The sequence below is a fragment of the Geotrypetes seraphini genome, chromosome 1, assembly GCF_902459505.1.
Source record: "Geotrypetes seraphini chromosome 1, aGeoSer1.1, whole genome shotgun sequence".
Classification (NCBI taxonomy): domain Eukaryota; kingdom Metazoa; phylum Chordata; class Amphibia; order Gymnophiona; family Dermophiidae; genus Geotrypetes; species Geotrypetes seraphini.
In genome coordinates this window covers 145,981,472-146,004,561 of record NC_047084.1, presented here as the reverse complement: position 1 = coordinate 146,004,561, position 23,090 = coordinate 145,981,472, and the positions used below count along the sequence as shown (strand labels likewise).

At 44.6% G+C, this 23,090-nt stretch overlaps 1 protein-coding gene across 4 annotated transcripts in view; it reads left to right on the top strand.

Moving 5' to 3' along the window:
- Positions 1-23,090, top strand: part of MAML3 (mastermind like transcriptional coactivator 3) — a 631,052-nt gene that overhangs the window by 327,403 nt on the left and 280,559 nt on the right. The window contains exon 1 of one of the 4 annotated variants that reach the window (XM_033939556.1): positions 1,590-1,795. The exons of the other annotated variants lie outside the window; for them this stretch is intronic. The gene's annotated coding sequence lies outside the window, so the exon portion shown is untranslated. Of the gene's footprint in view, positions 1-1,589; positions 1,796-23,090 lie in introns of those variants that run through there. 4 annotated transcript variants of the gene reach the window in all.

Sequence of the window (23,090 nt, the reverse complement as noted above, 5' to 3'; positions counted from 1 at the left end):
GTGTGTTTAACGTACAACACTGCGTACATCTGGTAGCACTATAGAAATAATAAATAGTAGTAACATGGAGAAGTTGAGTTTATAATTTATTTTGTTTTATTTATTCAATTTTCCATACTGTTCTCCCAGGGGGAGCTCAGAACGGTTTACATGAATTTATTCAGGTATTCAAGCATTTCTCCCTGTGTGTCCTAGTGGGTTCACAATCTAGCTAATGTACCTGGGGCAATGGGGGGATTAAGTGACTTGCCCAGGGTCACAAGGAGCAGCGCGGGTTTGAACCCACAACCACAGGGTGCTGAGGCTGTAGCTTTAACCACTGCGCCACCCTAGAAATAAAAATGCAGTAGAGATAAGCCAAGTATAGGACAATGAAGCCATTGTGACATCACTGATGAGATTGGCTCTCAGGCATTGGTGGAATGAGGCATTATGATGTCACAATACCAGCTCTGGTTATCAGAGGCTGAAACGTCTCGCACTATTTATTCAATTTTCGATACTGTTCTCCCAGGGGAACTCAGAACGGTTTACATGAATTTATTCAAGCATTTTTCCCTGTCTGTCCCAGTGGGCTCACAATCTAGCTAATATAGCTGGGGCAATGGGGGGGTTAAGTGACTTGTAATGCAAAAACTTGAAGATAGAAAGGTGAGGTAAATAGAATAACTTCCAACCAAACAAATCCTCACTCAGCAGGAAGAAGTATAAAATGGAGAGACAGACCAACTTGTATCTTTCTTCTCATTTCTTTATTGAAAATTCTTCATTAAACATTCTTGCTCCAAGCAATACTGCCCGACGGGACCCGTTTCGCCTACAATGGCTTTTTCAAGGGCTCCAGCAGGGAGCACTCATTTTAGCCCTGAATGCACGAGGAAGCTAAAATGAGTACTCCCTGCTGGAACCCTTGAAAAAGCCATTGTAGGCGAAACGGGTCCCGTCGGGCAGTATTGCTTGGAGCAAGAATGTTTAATGAAGAATTTTCAATAAAGAAATGAGAAGAAAGATACAAGTTGGTTTGTCTCTCCATTTTATACTTCTTCCTGCTGAGTGAGGATTTGTTTGGTTGGGGGTTAAGTGACTTGCCCAGGGTCACAAGGAGCAGCGTGGCTTTGAACCCACAACCATAGGGTGCTGATGCTGTACCTTTAACCACTGCGCCACACTCTCCCCTTCTGCAACATTCCTGCAACCCTTGCTGGGTTGTTTCCTGGTGACCACTGTGACATATCCGCTCCCCGAGACGGTCATGTCCGAGGGAAATCCCAGCCTAAATCCTGTGCCCGAGACCAGAGACTGACCGAGAATGATCAGGCAGGGGATACTGAAAGCAGAGCTGCCTATCCTGAGCCATCTGAACCTGATCAGGAGCCAGAATGCGAGTTAGCTCCACAGCCCAGTAAAAACCCCAGCTACATTAAGAGGTTTAACCAGGCTCCCAGTTGTATTCTGCCCAGCAACCTGGGGGGGGAGCCCAAGAGCACGAAAGCTAGGCACACAGACACCTAGACCAGGGTGTGGCCCAAAGACTCTTAAGCAGCTCTCCAAGGCAGTAAGAGAGGCTGCACACGAGGACCTGGCAGAGAAGGTTCTCCGGGCCAAGCAAAGGCCAGACCTCGCTCAGGAACCCATGGAGTGTGAGGATTCCATTCCTCAGGAGCCAGCAGAGCAGCTGGGTATGCCAGAAAACATGGACACGCCTGAAGCTGACAACATGGACACGTCCATGCCTGAAGCTGACAACAAGGAAGCCATGGATGTGAGCTGGGCAGCCTCTCATTAAGTACTGGAGGTACGGGGGTGTATAAGAATATAGTTGTGAAAATTGATAAAAACCATTTTTGTTTGGTGTGCAAAGCCACTCCAGCTGTGCCAAAAGCCCAGAGAAACTGAAGGAAGTTTGCTGGCTTGTGAAGCAGTTTCCCAGTTACCTATTTAAGTTCAAAGGACTTACAGAATTTGGGGTTGGAGCCCCGAAGACCTAAGGGTGGGATTCAGAGGGAGCTTGTTAAAGCTATGTAATAAAAAGGGGAACCAGCAATTCTGTTGCCCAACAGTGGGAAAGACTGGAAACGGATTGTTGCTGGAATGACTAGAGCCTGCAGTCATGTTTTATTTTTTCTTTTCATGATTGAAGTTTGTTTTACAATGTGAAATTTAAGTGCCTGGTGAAGAAACCAGATTATATGATTAAAAGTCCAGGACTCGAGAGTATTCTTAAGGACTTTTACTTTTTGGGACTAATTTTGTGTTCTCTTGCTGAGACCGTGGTTCAGTGCGGGGTGGAGCCCCTAGAACCTGGACTGTGAACTTACCTAACCTAAGAACTGCTGTTCTTCCATTGAACTGTTTGAAAGATAGAAATCTGTGTTTTTTTTTGTGTTTCTTTTTGGAACCAAAGGAAGAGTGTACGCTAGTGCTTCCTTATATGATTTTTGATTTTCTAATCATTGTGTTTTGGTGACAAATTAAACTTTGAACATTGTTTTTGATTTGACTTGGCTCGCTGTGCTTTATTTTAGCGAAGCCCAAAGTATTGGGGCACCAGTGAGGTCTTCCACTTTGGGAGCCACGCCAGGGTCGTGCTGCCGCCTGTCGGTGGTCTTCCACAAGCTTCCCGGGACCCCGGCAGGTGACACCACCCAGGCCCAGGCCTAAGAAACTCTGAAAGTTTCAAGTTTATTTAAAATCTGATTGATTGCCTAATCGTGCATTCAAGGCGATGCACAATTCCAAAACAATTTATGACAACGTACAGGGAAAAAGGCTCCTTTTACAAAGGTGCGTTAGGGCCTTAACGCGCGGAATAGCACGTGCTAGCCGCTACTGCCTCCTCTTGAGCAGGCGGTAGTTTTTCAGGTAGCGCACGCTACAGCGCATGCTAATCCGGTGCGTGCGCTAAAAACGCTGGCACACCTTTGTGAAAGGAGCCCTAAAATTCATATACCAAAAACATGACTTACTGGACAAACAGAATCAATACGGAATGTAGGGTTGGAAATACGATAATTGAAAGCAAATGAGACAATCAAGGAAAACTACAAAAGGAAGGTTAAAAAAAAAAATTGAGTCTTCATTGAAGAGAGTTGCGCGGGGAGAGAAATCCCACCCGTCCCCGCCAGGATCCTCTCCGTCCCCGTCAGGATCCTCTCCGTCCCCGTCAGGATCCTCTCCGTCCCCACCATCCCCACAAGGAATTATCTCCGTCCCCATAAAAAGCAGCAATTCCTTCTGACAGAATCATCAATTCCACAGTTTCTTTTGCTGTTTTCCTTGTGGAATCTCTTTGGTGGAACCCTTTTTTTGTTTTCTGTTCAGGTAATTAACTTATAAACCCCCTCTTTTACTAAGGCTGACGTGTCCATTATATTATATGGACGAACCCTGCTTCCAAAGCCTTCCATCCCTGTGGGAGTCCCGTTGGCTAGAGGGGGGTCCCCATGGGAGTCCTGTGGGCCAGAGGGGGGTGCCCGTGGGAGTCCTGTGGGTTAAGGGGGGATTCCTGCGGGACCCGCGGGATTCCCGCGATCCCCGTTCCCGTGCAGACCTCTAGTCTTCAGCAGGGTTAAAGGGATCAGGGATCTGAACTGATGTGTGCGGTCCTAATGTGCGATGTCTAGCAGTCAAAAGCATCTTTAAAAAGAAAGCATTTTAGCTTGCTCATGAATCTATCGATATTTCGTTCTTCCCTTAAATAAATTGGTCAGGAATTCCACAATTGAGGAGCCGTAACCGAAAAGATGTATTGTCGACACGTATTGATGGTTGTGAGATCAGAGGTGTGGGCAATCGCGGTCCTCAAGGGCCACAACCCAGTCAGATTTCCACGATGAATATGCATGAGATTGAATTTGCATGTGCTGCTTCCATTGTATGCGAATCGATCTGATGCATATTCATTGTGGAAATCTCAAAAACCCAAATGGGCTGTGGTTCTCGAGGATCGTGGTTGCCCAATCCTGTGTCAGATGGTCTCTCGGCGGTGGGGGAGGGGTCTGGCTGATTTGACATTTGGAGATTACTCTTGGATTGACAACTTAGAAAATTAAACATTGAGAGGAGAGGGCTAGTGTGACAGATGTAGGGTCCCTATGCTTTGTGCTTGGATGAGATGGGATGAGTTGATTCTTAGGGAAATACAGAGCTGCCACTGGGGCTGACCTACTCAGCAGGAGATTTAGGGCTGGCTCCCCCTAGCCTGCCCTGCCATTGCTGTGTTCCGCCCTGCCCATCGCTCCTCCTCTGGCCTCTGGCTGTAAGTTTCCTAAGGATCGGGCTGAGAACTCCTGACTTTGAATAATAACTATTGTTTTGGGCTAACATGTGATACCCCAAGAAGACTGGAAAACTCTGCTATATTAATGGGTTCTCCACATGAAATAAAAGTTCCTTCTCTCAGAGAATAGTTAAGCTCTAGAATGCGTTGCCAGAGGTTGTGGTAAAAGCGGATAGCATAGCTGGTTTTAAGAAAGGTTTGGTCAAATTACTGGAGGAAAAGTCCATAGTCTGTTATTAAGACATGGGGAAAGTCTCTGCTTGCCCTGGATCGGTAGCATGGAATGGTGCTATTCTTTGGGTTTTGGCCAGGTACTAGTGCCCTGAATTGGCCACCGTGAGAACGGGCTACTGGGCTTGATGGATTATTGGTCTGACCCAGTATGGCTATTTTTGTGTTCTAATTCATGTGGCATGTGAAAACTTTGCAGAATGTGATATGGGTTTGTCACCAGTCAATTAAACATTCTGATGCAGTCCTTTTTTTTGCCCCCTTTGTATGCATGAAGCTCTGATTGTCTTAGGGCAGGGGCTCTTAACTCAGTACTTGGGACACCCCCAGCTAGTCAGGTTTTCAGGATATCACTAATATTCATGAGAGAGATTTTCATACAGTGGAGATAGTAGGCATGCAAATCTCTCTCATGAATATTCAGTATGGATATCCTGAAAACCTGACTGGCTGAGGTGACTCCAGGACCAGGTTTGGGAACCACTGCATTGTGCACATCCTGAAAGCTAAACTGCAGGAGAAGCGTGATAATACAATATTCCTCTTACCTGCCAACCCATGTTCATTAACAAAAGATAGTGAAAATTGTAGTCATGGTTAAAATCTCTGAAATTTACCCTAAGGCTTTTTACTGGTTAACACTAGACCAGCAGTTTCCAAACTTGTCTCGGGGATGTCAAGCCAGTTAAGTTTTCAGGATATCCACAATGGAGGGCAAGTCCATAAACTACTGTTGTGACAGATATGGGAGGAGCCACTGCTTGACCTGGATTGGTAGCATGGAATGCTGCTACTCTTTGGGGTTCCGGAATCTTGCAACTCTTTGAGATTCTGCGTGGAATCTTGCAACTCTTTGAGATTCTGCGTGGAATCTTGATACTCTTTGGCGTTCCGGAATCTTGCTACTCTTTGAGATTCTGCGTGGAATCTTGATACTCTTTGGCGTTCCGGAATCTTGCTACTCTTTGAGATTCTGCGTGGAATCTTGATACTCTTTGGCGTTCCGGAATCTTGCTACTCTTTGAGATTCTGCGTGGAATCTTGATACTCTTTGGCGTTCCGGAATCTTGCTACTCTTTGAGATTCTGCGTGGAATCTTGATACTCTTTGGCGTTCCGGAATCTTGCTACTCTTTGAGATTCTGCGTGGAATCTTGATACTCTTTGGCGTTCCGGAATCTTGCTACTCTTTGAGATTCTGCGTGGAATCTTGATACTCTATGGCAGGGGTCTCAAAGTCCCTCCTTGATGGCCGCAATCCAGTCAGGTTTTCAGGATTTCCCCAACGAATATGCATGAGATCTATGTGCATGCACTGCTTTCAATGCATATTCATTGGGGAAATCCTGAAAACCTGACTGGATTGCAGCCCTCAAGGAGGGACTTTGAGATCCCTGCTCTATGGGGTTCCGGAATCTTGATACTATTTGGTTTTTTGCCAGGTACTTGTGACTTGGATTGGCCTCCGTGAAAACGGGATACTGGGCTAGATGGACCCATTGGTCTGTTCCAGTAAGGCTATTATGTTCTTATGAATATTCACGAGAGATTTGCATGCACTGCCTCCACTGCATGTAAATTTCTCTCATGAATATTTATTGTGGATATCCTGCAAATCTGACTTACTGAGGAGCCCCCAAGGAGAGGTTTGGGAACCACTGCACTAGACTTTTAAGTAAAGCTGGAGCTGTATATGTGACCAGAAATACTTTTTTTCCACTTTGCAGGAGCAGCACTGGCTTTCCACCTGTTTTTTGTTTTTCTTTTAATTTTTCCTATAAGTGCCACTTTGATTAAAGCTGGCCAGGTGTTTTATGATTTGATGATGGATGATGTGACAGAACAGTTTCACAGCCTGTGGAAAATCTTGTTTTTATTATTTGTTCCTTCAACCTCACAGAATGCAAAAACGTAAATTCTCATGGGTGAGGAAAGCGATTTTCAGTAACCCCCTTCAGTGAGAAATGAAAACTACCTTCTTGCTCCTGTGAGGGGTCCTCAGGGGCTGCCCACCTGGCCTCTTGGACTCTTTAAGCCCAGCAGGAGTGAGAATTGCTACGATCTTTCCTGTGGGCCACTTGCAGGGAGAGTGCTGGTCTTCAGGTTTTGGTCACCAGCATGTGACATGAAATGATGTGAGTTTTCATGACTAGGAATTTGCTATAGGAAGTGGAAGGGTTCAGCCTTATGTGTGATCTCCTCCTATACTCGTACCCATAGGCAGCGGAATGCTTTTTTGTTTAGGTGGGAGCAAAAGTTCCATCCTAGACCCCACCCCAGACCTGCCCAAGCTCTGCCCCAGAATCCACCCCCATTATAATAGTACAAATTGTAATGCCATTTCTTCCATTCATTTTTCATATACATACAATATAATCTTATTAACAATACATAATGATAACCACAAAATTAAACTACTCAAAGCACATTCTTTTTCCCCTTCCCACCCCACTCCTGCACAGCATTTCTTCCTCTCTCTCCTCCACCCCCATGTGCAACGTCTCTCTCTCTCTTGCATTCCCTCCTTTGCTGCAAAGGGAGTGGGAAAAGAGAGAGAGGGGGATCCAGGGTGCATATCTCCCACCCCCTCTACTGCCACAGCCAGTATTTCTCCCTCTTTTATCCCCTGGACTGTGTACAGCATCTTTCGCCTCTGCCCACCAGCCCCATGTCCAACATTCCACCGTCTTGCATCCATTTCCATCTGTCCCACTGTTTCCTCTCCACCACATCCAACATTTCTCCCTCTCATCTCTCTCTGCCTCACTCCTCTCCCATCACCTTGTCCAACAATTCTCCTCTTTCTTCCATTCCCCATGTGCACCATCTCTCCCTTTTCTTCTCACTCACACACCCGTGCCCAACAATTCTCCTTTTCTATTCCCTCCCCACCTCAGCATCTCTTTTGCTCACTCCCTCCCTCCTTCCATCCTGTGTCCTAAGTTTGTGCTCTCTTCCTTGTGTAGGGAGGATCCAAAAGGAAAATGATCTTCCAAGTGAGAATTTTCAAAGATCAAGGGAGAGAGTCCAAATTTTTTTCACATGACTGTACGTAAGCAAGAGGTTTCCAACAATTTAAACTCTCCCATCCTTCTAAAAAAGGGATTAAAGGAGTCAAGATCTTCAGTTAATCTTTGGTCTTTAAACTCTCTCAACTCTGGAATGATCTCCCCTTTTTTTAAGGAGTTCCAGTTCATTTCAGTTTTTCTGTAAATCTTTAAAATCTACTCTATTTACCAAACATTTTGAAAATTAATTCTTTTGAAATGTTGCTATTATCTTCTATTTATCATTTGTAAATCATTCCCTGTTTATTTAATTGCTGTAAAATGAGTCGAGCTTTCTCAGAATGATGACTCGGTATACAAAGTTAAGCTTTAGTTTAGTTTAGTTTAATCAGACAGAGCCAACATGGATTTAGTCAAGGGAAATCTTGCCTCATCAATTGACTATATTTCTTTGAAGGGGTGAATGAGCATGTGGATAAAGGTGAAAAAGACTGAGAAAATAAGGAAGTCATGGGATAGGAGGTAGCTTTAAAAATGGTGCAGAATTGTACGCAATAAAATTGAATTTTTGTTTTATTCTGTACATTTCTGCACCATTTTTAATAAACGATATAACAAGATCATCAGTTCACATTTTTTGTCTTCTGGTTTGCGGTTGTGTTTGTGGGACTATTTTGGCGGACTTTTTTTGTGTTCTCAACCTTCTTAAATCAGCCATACCATACCAGGGTAACCTCTTCACTGACTTTGACTGTAACCTCTTCGCTGATTGTCCAGCGCTTCTTGCTGTAAACCGCCTCGAACTTCTATGGCTTTGGCGGTATATAAGAATAAAAATTATTATTAAAAAAATAATTATTATTATTAGGCCACCAGAACATATTTGTATGCTTTTTAAAATTTATTTTTATTCAGTTTTCTATACCGCTCTCCCAGGGGAGCTCAGAACTGCATACAATAATTTATTCAGGTACTCAAGCATTTTTCCCTGACTGTCCTGGTGGTCTCACAATCTATCTACTATATCTGGGGCAATGGGGTGATTAAATGACTTGCCCAGGGTCACAAGGAGCAGCATGGATTTGAACCCACAACCTCAGGGTGCTGAGGCTGTAGCTTTAACCATTGCGCCACACTATTTCAGAAGGCTGTATGCATTGCCAATGTACACATGGTGCCACAAAGGAGTTTGCCATAAAATAATAGAAATTAAAAAAAGGAAGTTACTTAAACCACAGGAAAGAGGGAGGACCAGATGGTTAAGACTGTCTGCTTCAGGAAGCTTGACTCTTTTCCCGAGCCTTTAATAGAAGAAACAGCTAACTAGATAGTCTCATACACACAAGAACTAAAACCAGCTGCAAACACAATACAGTTGCAGGACTTGCTCATTCGTTCCTACCCTAGCTGAGATCATTTTCATGCACCTTTCTGATTTTATGTGCCTTTGTGATTTTGTATTGCCTTGGAACAGTGATCTAATGCCCCTATTGTGTAATAACTTTGCTAGGTTTTACGAAGTAACCTACCACTGAAATCTTTAAATTAAAAGAAAAACTAGCAAAAGAAAATCACTTTGGGGTTATTCACATTTGCTTAATGCACTCTACTCCCTTTAATTCATGTATCAACATGAAATGGATAAATTTGGGTACCTCCTCTGTCCTTCTCCTGATCAGGCCCCTAATTCTTCGGATATTATCCGCCTGATATGATCCATACCTAGGGGAGTCATGCATTCCCCACCTACCAGCGAACTCCAAAGCCTGATTTATTGAATTATCAGCTTGTTGGTGTTTACGGGATGCCAGGCTCACCTGCAGCTGTGGATGTTATCTAAAAATTATAGCAGCTCAGTCCTATTTAATGGCAGGCATTCTTAGGGTCATTGAGGACGTCTGGCATCAACACAGTGTTGCTATGTAACTGGCACATGCAGGTCACCAGACCAAAGCCCTGGAAGGGAGCAACACTGGACTGACTGTTCACACAGTCCGGTGTCGGGTCAAAAGCGCGCCGGGACAAAGGCGCGCGCAGACAATTGAGCGCAGCGCGGAGGTGTGCGCCGCACAAAATTACTGTTTTTATGACTCCGACGGGGGTGTGTGTGTGGGGGGAATCCCCCCACTTTACTTAATAGAGATCGCGCCGCGTTGTGGTGAACCCACAGTTCACTTGCTGAGCTAGGATTTTTCAGTTCTGCTGCTTCCTGTTTTGGGTCTTATTTCTAGGATCCTTATCTTTTCAACAATTTTTACACTTTCTTTTTTTTTTTTTAGCATGTTTCAAAAATAAATAAATAAATAAATAAATAAATAATGTGGAAAGCCTAATCAGTTTTGAGGTGGGCCATGTCTTTCACAGGAGCTGTCCACACTGTGGTGCTGAACAGCAGTAAAATGCAATTTAATAAATCTCAGGCTTATTGGTTATTCTTATCTAGGTTTGTTTATTTATTTATTTATTACCTCTTTTTAACACAACTGAAAAGTTCTTACATGATGGGTTAATCCATCGATCTGGAGGCACGATAACTTGTCTTTTTCTGAAGGCCAGCTAAGATAGTGGTTTATTTTTTTTTTTTAAATTAAATATTCATCAGAACCTGATTTTGCAAAGCTGTGGAACACTGCAGTGCCCATTGCATATGCATGAGTTTTGCTGCTCTGTGCTGAGGTTGTTGTTAGGTGGCATCGACTCATGCTCAAGTCCTAGCGACGTGATGAATTGCGGATCTAAAAGGAAATCGGTTTTGTGCTAGTCCGGAAAGGTCCTCCAGCGTCATCCCCCATGGTTGTTTTCAATGTGTCCAGCCATCTGATTGCAGGTCGCCCTTTTCGCCCGGTTCCTTCGATCTTCCCAAACATGATGTCCTTCTCCACTGATCTCTCTCTTCTGACGGGGTGACCAAAATAAGACAGTCGTAACTTCACCATTTCGGCTTCGAGTGACATAGCCAGTTTGACCTCTTCCAGAATCAATTTGTTAGTTAAGTACATAAGTACATAAGTAGTCGCCTCCGCCGGGGCAGACCAGAGGTCCATCCAGCCCAGCGGTCCGCTCACGCGGCGGCCCATCAGGCATATTGCCTGAGCAGCGGTCCCTGACTAATTTTATACCTACCTCTACACTTATCTCTAAACCTTCCACTGCTCTTATCTGTACCCCTCAATCCCTTTGTCCTCCAGGAACCTATCCAGGTCTTCCTTGAAACCCTGTACTGTGCTATTTCTTATCACGGCCTCCGGAAGGGTGTTCCATGTGTCCACCACCCTCTGTGTGAAAAAGAATTTCCTTGCGTTTGTTCTAAACCTGTCCCCCTTCAATTTCATCGAGTGACCCCTTGTTCTTGTGGTTTCTTTCAAATTGAAAAATCTGTCCTTGTCAACCTTTTCGATGCCCCTCAGGATCTTAAAGGTCTTCTTCAGTTTGTTAGTTCTGCTCCAGCGTCATCCCCATGGTTGTTTTCAATGTGTCCAGCCATCTGATTGCAGGTCGCCCTCTTGGCCTGGTTCCTTCGATCTTCCCAAACATGATGTCCTTCTCTAGTGATCTCTCTCTTCTGACGGGGTGACCAAAATAATTCAGTCGTAACTTCACCATTTGGGCTTTGCGTGACATAGCCAGTAATAAGTATACATTCCAAAATCAGTTATGATTTTGAGGAACAGAGATTACCCAATAAGTCTGATAGTCACCCTACTTCTAGTAGAGGAACTCTGACTTCCAATATTATTCCATAAATTCGTATAGTTTAAAATTCTGATTTTAGCTTCTCAGATTTATCAGACTGGCTTTCCTTCTTTTCTTCTTGCCTTACTCCTTCCTTACATCCCTTTTGAGACCAACCCATTAGTCTTTACTAGTCATTCCCTCCCATTTAAAAATACACTTTGATTCAATGGTTTTATATAATGACTCTTATGCCTTGGAATCTCCTCTGAGACCTCTTTTCAGAGGTTGAAGGTATGCCTCAAACCATATTTCATGTGAAGGCATTCCCAGAAATTAGGAACTAATTAACTTCCCTGCTTTGTCTCACTGCTCCGTCTTATTTCCTCCTCTCCTATTGTGCATTAGAATAATTGTTAAACATTATGACTATGTGGTATAACTTGTTGATGATTGATTGTAATATAGGCTCCCTCTGAGTTATCTGTCTTTCTCCTGCCTTGTATATTTTGCTTAATATAAACCGCTTAGATATTTTTTAAATTGAGAATTTAAAATAGTTATACACAAAAGAAAATATAACAGATATTTTTTATTTGCAGTATATTAAATAAAGATGAAATGTGAGAATAAATTACAGGCACATTTAAATTAAAATAGCTCAACTTGGATTCCCCTCCCCCCAAATGGTTGAGAAGTATTTAGGCAATTACGTCCTTAAATATAATTGAAGTTCAGGATACACTAAAGAAATTTGTACTGTGTCAGAGTGATTAATAAAGCTTTCAAAATAAGAGAACATAAAGGAAATAAAATAATACCTTTTTATTGGTCTAACTTAGGGCTCCTTTTACAAAGCCGCGTTGGGCTTTTTTTATTGCCAGCCAAGGCGGTATTAGCGCCAATGCTCATAGAATTCCTATGAGTGTTGGGCTGTTACTGACGGGCTGGCGATAAGCCAAATGTGACTTCGTATAAGGGGGGAGGGGGGTTAATGTAATATATGATTAGCTTTTTAAGGTAAACCCTCAGATCAGAAATAAGCAAATGTTGGCAAAATCAGTATAAGGGAAACAAGAAGGCATTTCGGTGGTAGTTTTAGAAAAAGAGGTGACAAAGCAGTTTAAGTTCCTTTGTAATGGGAAAGAAAGCCAAAGTCCTTGTTGAGTCCTGTCCGGTGGATATCCAAATATTTTATCATTTTTGATTTCAAGAGTTTACATCCCGTCTTAGATCCCTTGGTTTATCTTAACATTTCCTTTTAGTATTCTCGCAGTAAAATCATTGGGGCAGTGGTTCAGTTTTTGCAAAGGGCTGTCCGACAGAGGTGACATAGTAACATAGTAGATGACGGCAGATAAAGACCCGAATGGTCCATCCAGTCTGCCCAACCTGATTCAATTTAGATTTTTTTAATTTTTTTCTTCTTAGCTATTTCTGGGCAAGAATCCAAAGCTCTACCCAGTACTGTGCTTGGGTTCCTACTGCCGAAATCTCCATTAAAACCTACTCCAGGCCATCTACACCCTCCCAGCCATTGAAGCCCTCCGCAGCCCATCCCCCACCAAACAGCCATACACAGGCCGTGCAAGTCTGCCCAGTACTGGCCTTAGTTCAATATTTAATATTATTTTCTGATTCTAGATCCTCTGTGTTCATCCCACACTTCTTTGAACTCAGTCACCGTTTTCCTCTCCACCACCTCTCTCGGGAGCGCATTCCCAGCATCCTGTTGGGCATTGTAATTTTTAATATGTATGTATAAGTTGATCCTAGTCTATAGCATCTGGCCTGTTTCACCAGTGTAGCACCCTTCTTTTCACTTTTTGCATTGAATGATATAATCCACATTGGAAGATGAGCATGTGAAGGATCATCTTATGTTGAATGCTTTTCCCGTATGAATGGCCATGGGATCCTTTCAGATGTGCTCATACAGTTTGCAGCTTGCCACACCGCAAGGATGTGTGCCATTCTCTTCTTTGTGGGTTTGTATTATTAAAACTAAAAGAAAATTCTAGAAGTTACAAAATTGGGAAAATGTATTTGTCTGAGTGTTCTTGGGCGTAAAGTGCCCCAAGATGAACTTGCCCTTCGTAGGAATAAAAAATTTGTGCAAACCCGTCACTGTGGAGTAGCCAGAGTAAAGTCACAAGTGGAGCACATGGTACTGCACTAGGATGGGCCACCTGTATGAAAGAGTGGCACTTGGGGGTGATCATATCTGATGATCTTAAGGTGGCAAAACGGGTAGAAAAGGCAGCGGCCAAAGCCAGAAGGATTCTCGGGTACATAAGGAGAGGAATGGCCAGTAGGGAAAAAAGAGGTGATAATGCTGTTGTATAAGTATCTAAAAAGGCCTTATTTAGAATACCGCATGCAATTCTGGAGTTTGTACCTTCAAAAATATATAAATAGGATGGAGTCAGTCCCGAGGACTGCTACAGAATTGGTCAGTGATCTCTGTCATAAAGCCGTAGGGACAGACTTATGCATCTCAATATGTATACTTTGGGAAAAATACGGGAGAAAGAGGATATGATTGAGACTTTTAAATATCTCCATGGCATTAATGTACAGGAGTTGAACCTTTACAAATGAAGAAAACCCCCAGAATGAGAGGGCATAGGATGAAGTTAAGAGGTTATAGGTTCAGGAGTGCTCTAAGGAAATACTTTTTCACTGATAGGGTGGTAGATGCATGGAATAACCTCCTGATGGAGACAAATACTCTATCAGAATTTAACACATTGTGGGAAACATAGAAATATAGAAATAGACGGCAGATAAGGGCCACGGCCCATCAAGTCTGCCCACTCCAGTGATCCTCCCTATCTATCTTTGCGGATAGATCCCACATGTCTATCCCATCTGGCCTTAAAATCCGCCACACTGGTGGCCTCAATAACCTGAAGTGGAAGACAATTCCAGCGATCAACCACCCTTTCAGTGAAGAAGATCTTCCTAGTGTCACTGTGCAGTTTCCCGCCCCTGATTTTCCACGGATGCCCCCTTGTTGCCGCGGGACCCTTGAAGAAGAAGATGTCTGGGGGAAAGGCACATGTTATCTCTTAGGGAGAGGAGGAGATAGTGGATGCTGCAGATGGACAGATTGGATGGGCCATTTGGCCTTTATCTGCTGTCATGTTTCTATCTTGTAATTCCGTCATCCACCATCTTGTGATTCCATGCGCTGAAGAAAAATCGACTCAAGGGTAAGCTAGCCTAAGATTTTTTTAAAGTCTACTGTTCAGTTGGACCTTTTGCAGGTCTTCCAACAGTCTAAATTTCAGGCTTTATGCTGCAAATAATATTCACAATTGGAATATTTTCAGAAATGTGACCCCCCCCCAAAGAAAAATAAATGTGTCTGTTGCTTTGTTATAATACGATAGAGCTGAATAAAAAGGCATCGTGATGAAATGAAAAGGCCAATCCCCTCCCCCTTCCCCACCTCTCCCACTATTTTCCTATTGCTGCCGAGAATAAAATCTTGAGTTAAACTGGAGAACTTCTGTTAGATATTTGTAACCAAATAGGAAAATAGATGTAGTATAGGATGAAGAGATAATTTCACCAGAGTGTCTATAGAGACGGTTCATAGACAGTAACGCGGAAGACAAAGGCGCGCGCCGACAACTGAGCGCAAGACGGAGGCTCGCGCCGAAGAAAAAGACTTTTTAGGGGCTGCGACGGGGGGTTTTGTTGGGGAGCCCCCCCCCCACTTTACTTAATACATATCATGGCGGCGTTGTGGGGGGTTTGGGGGGTTGTAACCCCCCACATTTTAGTGAAAATGTAACTTTTTCCCTAAAAACAGGGAAAAAGTTAAGTTTTCAGTAAAATGTGGGGGGTTACAACCCCCCACACTGCCCCCACAATGCAGCACGATCTGTATTAAGTAAAGTGGGAGGGTTCCCCCCCACACCCCTTGTTACAGCCCCTAAAAACAGTCTTTTTCTTCGGCGCACGCCTCCGCGCTGCGCTCAGTTGTCTGCTCACGCCTTTGTCCCGGCGCGCTTTTGACCTGACACCTCTGTAGACACTCAGGACTAGACATTTAACAGTAACAGAAATGGGGACATATTAGTTCTGAATGCTCATAACCATAGCAGGAATGGGCTAATTTAGAGAATCTTAAACCCAAGCTTAGGAAAGCATGCGGATACTGTCATACGTGACGTCCAGCTCTCAGCAATGCTTAAGCCATGGAAGAAAAATATAATACTGTACTTAGGATTGTTGGTCTGGCCCCAAATGTTAGGACAGGCTAATTGGTCCCGATTTTACCGCACTGCCTTGTTTCTCTTAGGGAACCATCAGATCTACAAGTTCAGGAATGGATCAATCTGTCTGAAAAATCTGAAGCCAAACTATCATAGCTTCCAACTCAGATCTAGTTCATAGGCACAATCTGTTTTCTCTTTCTGTTCAGTTTGTCCTTTTGAATGTTGTGCCGAGGTTTGGAAATGTGGCTGCTTTGAACAATTCTGGAAGCATGAATAGGAAATGATACCTCTGCGCGTTGAGTCTTCCTCAGTGCAATAGGTATTTTTCTACTCTCTTGCTGTGCTTGTCTTCAACTTTCGTGGAGCTTTGCTTGAAAATATCTTTTACCTAGGCCCGAACAACCCGTGCCAGAAACTCTTGCTTGCACCTCTCAAGTCTCTTGACCTACCTAAACTTGTGTCTAGTTTGATAACTCAGATGATGGAAGGCATGTGAACTGAATCCACTGCTGTTTAAAAAAAGTTCCAAAAAGCGTGGGATGAACACGGAGGATCTAGAATCAGTAAATATTGAAGAACTAAGGCAGACTTGCACGGTCTGTGTCTGTAGATGGCCATTTGGTGGAGGATGGGCTGCGGAGGGCCTTCAGTGGCTGGGAGGGTGTAGATCAGTGGTCTCAAACTCACGGCCCGGGGGGGCCAGGTACTGTTTTGAGGCCCTCGGTGTGTTTATCATAATCACAAAAGTAAAATAAAACAGTTTTTTGATCAAATGTCTCTTTAGCTATAAATGACAATATTATTATTAAGACAGCCAAAAAGAAAGATTTGAGGAGATTTACCAAAAAGTTTATGAATGTGTCTCCTCTTATAAAGTTCTTGTGGATTTTACTAGAATCAGAATTCAGGCAATCATTCACATCAGGTTAAACATTTCCAGTTTCCTCCTTTTTTCTGTACTTCATTTACATAAGTCTTTTTTTTTTAGTTCTATCTTCTCTCTCTTTGCTATCAAATATGTCCCTATATCTTAGCTTTTCCTCCTGAAACATACATATATATATATATATATATATATATATATATAAAAATGCTGTATCTGAGCCCAGAGGACCTCTGAGCTTCAGGCTTTCTGCTTTAGAAACCCTAAGACATTTCCTGAACTTTTACCCTTTTCTCTTCCGTTTTTCTTTTGTAAATACTTCCTAAATGTTGATGGGCTAAATTTGACAGTGTGAGTGAAGGTGATCTGCTGGGTTTGGAAGAAGGCATGGTTTAAAAAACAGAGAACTCCTTGGGGGGGGGGAAATATGTCAATCCCAGCAGAGAGTGCATTTGCCAGGTATAAATGCCAGGCTTGCTAGAAGCCTGCTTCCCTCTGGCTGCATCCTCTCCCTCATCGATTTCTTTCTGCCCTTCTTGGTCCTGGCTTCATTTAAAACCGGTGTCTTCCACGTGACGCTGAGCTGAATCAGATTTCCCTTTTAGCCGTTCAATGAAATTTTCCTTCTCGGGGCTTAGAAGGTCCGCTTGGGACTTTGCAGTAATTGCCTCCCTGCGCTGAACTGCTGATACTTTCATCGGATCGGTAGAAGGTTTCAGAGATTGCTGTTTAACACGCAGTGAGCCGAGGAAATGCAAACAGCTCCACTGTTTAAACAAGCATCCAGTCGGCCGGGGAAGCGTGTGCTGGAGCCGGGGGGTGCAACTGTTCTGCGGCTGCTGAAAGGAAGCAGAGCCACTTTGGGTTTTGTGGCAGGGTGGGGGATGGGAAGGAGCGGTCAGGGGCCACTCATGTGTATGCACATGCTAATTAATACCTCATTATATTGCAAATGCAGCTTGCAACTCATTTGTTTGTATTAACGTTTGTGGTTCCAAGAGGAAGAGCTTTACCAGACAGGATGGGGTAGAGGACTGGCTTTCCATCCATCACGGTAAAAATAGTCTAATACATAAACAAGCAAACAAAAAAAAAAAGCAAAGGCACTAGAAAGCACTGGAGAAGTAATACAAGACAGAAAGTCTGAATTAGAATCGGAATGGACTTTTAAGAACATAAGAATAGCCTTACTGAGTCAGACCAAAGGTCAATCAAGCCCAGTAGCCCGTTCTCACGGTGGCCAATCCAGGTCCCTAGTACCTGGCCAAAACCCAAAGAGTAGCAACATTCCAGCATCTCAAAGAAGAGCAAGATTCCGGAACCCCAATGAGAGCAACATTCCAGAGCTGAGATTGTGATGTCATAATGCCTCAGAGCCAACCTCAGCAGTGATGTTACAATGGTATGCTTGTCCTTACTTGGCAGATGTAAGAGGATAAGAACAGCCATATTGGGTCAGACCAATGGTCCATCAAGCCCAGTAGCCCGTTCTCACGATGGCCAATCCAGGTCCCTAGTACCTGACCAAAACCCAAGGAGTAGCAACATTCCATGCTACCTATGCATGTCTTTCTTGTAACAGACTGTGGGTGCGCTCTAATGCTGAAAGGGACATACAAAGCCCAATATGCAAAAAGAATTATCCTGATCATTCCCTTAGCTCAGGCTTGCCCAATCTATTTCTATTGGGGGCCACATTTTATGTTTTGTAATTTTGGAGGGCAAAAACACCACTGTTGTATTTTGCCGCATGTTTCATCAAATAGTGCCAAAATACGACGGTGTATCGTCCCTTCCCCAGCCTTCACCCGGGCTCTCTGACTCCTGTAACCCCTCCCCCCCAGCCTTCACCTTGTGTTACTGACTTCAGCTGTAGAAGAAGTAGCAGAATGCCCGCTTCCTCCCAATGACGTAGCTCGTTGGTGTACATACTGCAGGGCTCTGTTCTGAATCCTCTCCTTTTCTCCATTTACACTTCTTCCCTTGGTGCCCTAATCTCCTCCCATGGCTTCCAGTGCCACCTCTACACGGACAACTCGCAAATTTATCTCTCTGTGTCTGAAATTTCTACAGAAATCGAGGCCTGAGTATCAGCCTGCCTGTCTGGCATTGCCACCTGGATGTCTCACCCTCATCTAAAATTACATAGTGACATAATGAATGACAGAAGATAAAGACCTGAACAGTCCACCAGTCTGCCCTGTAACTACATTACAATTTCATGATTGAATTGTCTTTCCTTTTTTTTTTTTTAAATTTGTTTCTTCCGGGCCACAAACCTTAGAGGTCCACCTGGTACTGTCCTTAGATTCCCACCATTGCCGTTGCCATTGAAGCTTACTCCAGCCTATCTCCTTTGTGGGATTCAGACCGTTAAATTTTGCCCATTCATATTCTAGTTAGAGATCCTCTGTGTTCATGGCCAAGACTGAACTTCTAAACCTGCCTCTGCCCGTCCCCTCGTTCTCTATCTCGGTAGATAACACTCTCATCCACCCTGTCTCATTGGCTCAAAACCTGGGAGTCATCTTTGACTCGTCTCTTTCCTTCTCTTTACATATCCGCCAAAACTTGTTTCTTTCTCTTCGACCTTGCTAAAATCTGACCTTTCTGCGCATGCTGCCAAAACCCTCATACACGTTCTCGTCACCTCTTGCCTAGATTCCTCCAATGTGCTTCTCAGAGATCTGCTAAGCCATCTCTCTCCTCTTCAATCTGTTCATAGTAACATAGTAAATGACGTCAGATAAAGACCTGAACGGTCCATCCAGTCTGTCCATTAGTTATTCTCATAATAAAACTACATGATTAAATTAACTTGTCTCTTCTTCGATATTTCTGGGCCATAGACTAAAGTCCACCCGGTATTGTCCTAGGTTCCAAACTCACTCCAGCCTATCCAACCATCCGGTTGTTTGCAGGATATCTACCGTAGAGCCTGGCCAGTAACGTATTCATGTTCCTCATGCTCCAAGTTAGTGGAGTTCCCGTTGATGTCCTTCCCAGCCCAGAATTTTGCTTTGCACCTCGTATTCTGCCTGTGTTGTCATTCCCACATTCCACCTCTCCTCAAATCACTTTGCTGGCTCCCTGTCCATCTGTTTACAGTTCAAATGCCTTTTACTGACCTACAAGTGTATTCATTCTGCAGCTTTTCAGTCTCTCTCCTCCCTTGTTTCTCCCTATACTCCGCACAGTTGCATAGTAAGGGGGGCGGTCTGCCCCGGGCGCCATGTTGGTGGGGGCACGGCACCCCTCCTCCTCTCGGCCCCCTCAGCCTCTTCCCACTCCCCCCCTCGCCACATGCACGCTCCCCTTCCCTCCCTATACCTCTAGTTGTTCATCATCGCGAGTAACAACTTCAACGTGTTCCTTGCGACCGCATCAGCTCTCCAGCTGATGCTACTTCTGGATGCTGCGCTTAGGAAGTGACATCAGAGGGAGAGCCGCTGGGGTCGCGAGGAGCACGTCAAAGTTGTTACGCACTGTGATGGAGGAAGGGAAGGAGGAGCCGCACACGTGGCAGGGGGGATGAGGAAGGATGGGGAGGGGGGAGATGAGGGTCGCCTCTCTCCCTCGCTCCACCCCGAAGCTCTGTTCATCAGGTGAGTCTCTCTTGTCGATGCCCTTCTCCTCTGCTGCCAACTCCCGATTCCGTCCCTTCTGCCTTGCTGTACCTTCTGCCTGGAACTTCCTGCCTGACTCAGTGCGTCAGGCCACGTCTCTCATGGTGTTCAAATCCAGGCTAGAACCCCACTTTTTTGAAGCTGTATTTCTGCCTTATCCTCTTCGTATCTGTTGCTGTTCCCGCTTTACTCGTCTGCTTCGAGTCCTTTATATTTCCTCAAAATTCCAGCTGAGCTCCCAAATAAAAACGGGAAAATAAAAACGCTTTCAGGAAGCGATACCCCATATTTTTCTCTTGTTTTATCCTTCCCTTCCTCTTATTTTCATTTATACAATGTCATTAAAAAACTTTCCCTTCCCCTTTCTTTCCTTTTGTCCCATACCCATTGTAATCAAGGGCTCCTTTTACGAAGGAGTGTTAGCGGTTTAACGCACATAGTACCGTGCGCTAAACTGCCGGCCGCGCTAGCTGCTACCGCCTCCTCTTGAGCAGGCGGTAGTTTTTCGGCTATCACGGGGGTTAGCGCGTGATGAAAAGTCGTGCGCGCTAAAGCCGCTAACGCGGCTTTGTAAAAGGAGCCCCAAGTCGTTGTTTTGATTTCAATCCCCCTAATTTTTAGACTTTTTGGGGGGGGTTATACATAATTTTAATATTTTAAATAATTTTTTACTTTTTATTATTATAAACCGACTAGATACTTGTGATGGTCGGTATATCAAAATATTAATAAACTTGAACTCACCTAAGTAACATGTGTAAGTCTTTGTCGAGAATGACATGGAGACAAATTTTTCCCTGTCCCCACGGGAACTCATTTTCCCGTCTTGTCCCCGCGAGTTCTTTTCCTGTCCCTGCCCCATTTTTTGCAAGCTGCATCCTCATCTGCTCAGTCGTCAAACACTTTAAAATCGAAAGTGTTCGAGGCTTCTGCAGAGCTTGCAGGAATGGGGGCAGGGACAGCGAGAAAACTCGCGGGGTCGGGACGGGAAAATTGAGTTCCTGCTGGGACGGGGGACCAACTATGTCATTCTCTATCTGTGAAGGCAAGAAAGCCCTCCTCCCCTCCCCCATACACCACCCGCTTACTGTAGTTATCTGAAGAAGATTTAATGTGTGAGGTTGCAGGCTTTCTCCCCCCTCAACCCGGTGTGACAAACCCCCCAGCCCCTTGTCATTCTGTAAGCCTTTGTTCTTTGTCCATCTTAATTAGATTGTAAGCTCTTTTGAGCAGGGACCATATCTTTTCTTTTTCTTTTTTTTTTTTTTTTCCATTATGGAGCAATCCGATCATATTTCAACACTATTTCATTTAGGTTATTGGTACAATCTTTGGTGTTAAGTATTCTGGATTATTGTAATATTGTTCATCTGGCAGGATATCATTTTTTTTAAAAAAAACCTTCAAAGATTACGCATTATACAGAACGCCGCTGTGCGTTTAATTTTCAGTTTAAAGCAAACAGGTCACATTACACCTTATTCTAAAGAACGTCACTGGCTACCAGTTGAGGCTAGGGTGCTTTTTAAGTTTGGAACCATGTGTTACAAGGTTTTGCATGGTTATGCACCTAATTACTTAGTGGAGCAATTTGCACTTATTAAGCTTAATTGTGCGTTACGAGCTACATCATTGTTTGTCTTCCCCTCTGTTCGCGGTTGTGTATAGCAGAGATTTTTTTTACAATGGCTATTGTCTAATCAAGCTGCTGGTCGGGGTGCTGAACTTTCATAAAATGCATTTTTGGAAATTGTTGAAATCTAGCTTATTTGTGAAATTTTTGGAGAACGGATTTGTTCAGTCTCTTTCGTTTGATAAACTGCATGGAACCGAGAGGCTTTGCGGTACACAAATATGTTTTTAGGTTATGTTTTAAGGTAATATAAAGAAACTAGTCTTTAAGCCCGTTACATTAACGGGTGCTAGAATAGATGTGTCTGTCTGTCTGTCTGTCTGTGTTTCTTTATCTCTCTCTCTCCTTGGCCGCTGTCTGTATCCTTCTGTCTCTCCCCTCCCCCCCCGAGCAAAGCTGTCTGCCCCCAGGACACCTCCCCCCAAAGCAGCCCCCTTTCCCTCTCCCTATCTCTCCATGGCCCCTTCTGTCTCCCCCCCAGCACACCCCTTCCCCCCAAAGCAGCCCCCTTTCCCTCTCCCTAACTGTCTCTCCATGGCCCTCTTCTGTCTCCACCCCCGAGCAAAGCTGTCTGTCCCCAGCACACCTCCCCCCAAAGCAGCCCCCTTTCCCTCTCCCTATCTCTCCATGGCCCCTTCTGTCTCCCCCCCCAGCACACCCCTCCCCCCAAAGCAGCCCCCTTTCCCTTTCCCCCTGGCTCCCAGTATTGATTCCCTTCTTACCCTCCCAACATCCAGGCGTCTTCTGGCCTGCTCCTCTTCACCAAAGCAGCCTGCGATCGTGGTGGCCGGCTTTAGCGAACCTCGCAGGCTGCTCTCCAACTCGGTAGCACGTTCCCTCTGACGCGATCCCCTGCGTCAGAGGGAGCGTGCTACTGAAGCTGGAGAGTGGCCTGCGAGGTTCTTTAAAGCCGGCCATGATCGCAGGCTGCTCTGAAGAGGAGGAGCAGCGGCGGCAGCGGCGAGTGAGGGCGGGAGGTGACACGGCGACTCCTTCTTCTGCACGGAGGTGGAGAGCGGCTTGCGAGGTTCGCTACAGCGGCTGGCGAACCTCAGCAGGCCGTTTTGAAGAGGAGCGGGAGGGAGGAGTCGCTGGTGTCTTTGGCGCAGGCGCCCTGAGGACTGGCACAGAAGCACACCTCAGGGCGCCAGCGCTCATGAATTTTTAAGAGCGCATGCGCCTCTAGCATTTTATTATTATTGATAAAACAAAGGACAAACAATGCATTTTATGACGAGCTTTCGGAAGTTACCCTTCTTCAGATCAGAAGTAAGCAAATGTGTGGCGGAGTGGTTGAGCTGTTCCTTGTGACCCTGGGCAAGTCACTTAATCCCCCTTTGCGTCAGGTACATTAGATCAGTGGTTCCCAACCCTGTCCTGGAGGAACATGAAGCAAATTTGCATGCCTATCACTTCCATCATATGCAAATCTCTCTCATGCATATTCATTAGGGCTAGCCTGAAAACCCGATTGGCCTGGTGTTCCTCCAGGACAGGGTTGGGAATCACTGCATTAGATAGAGTGTGAGC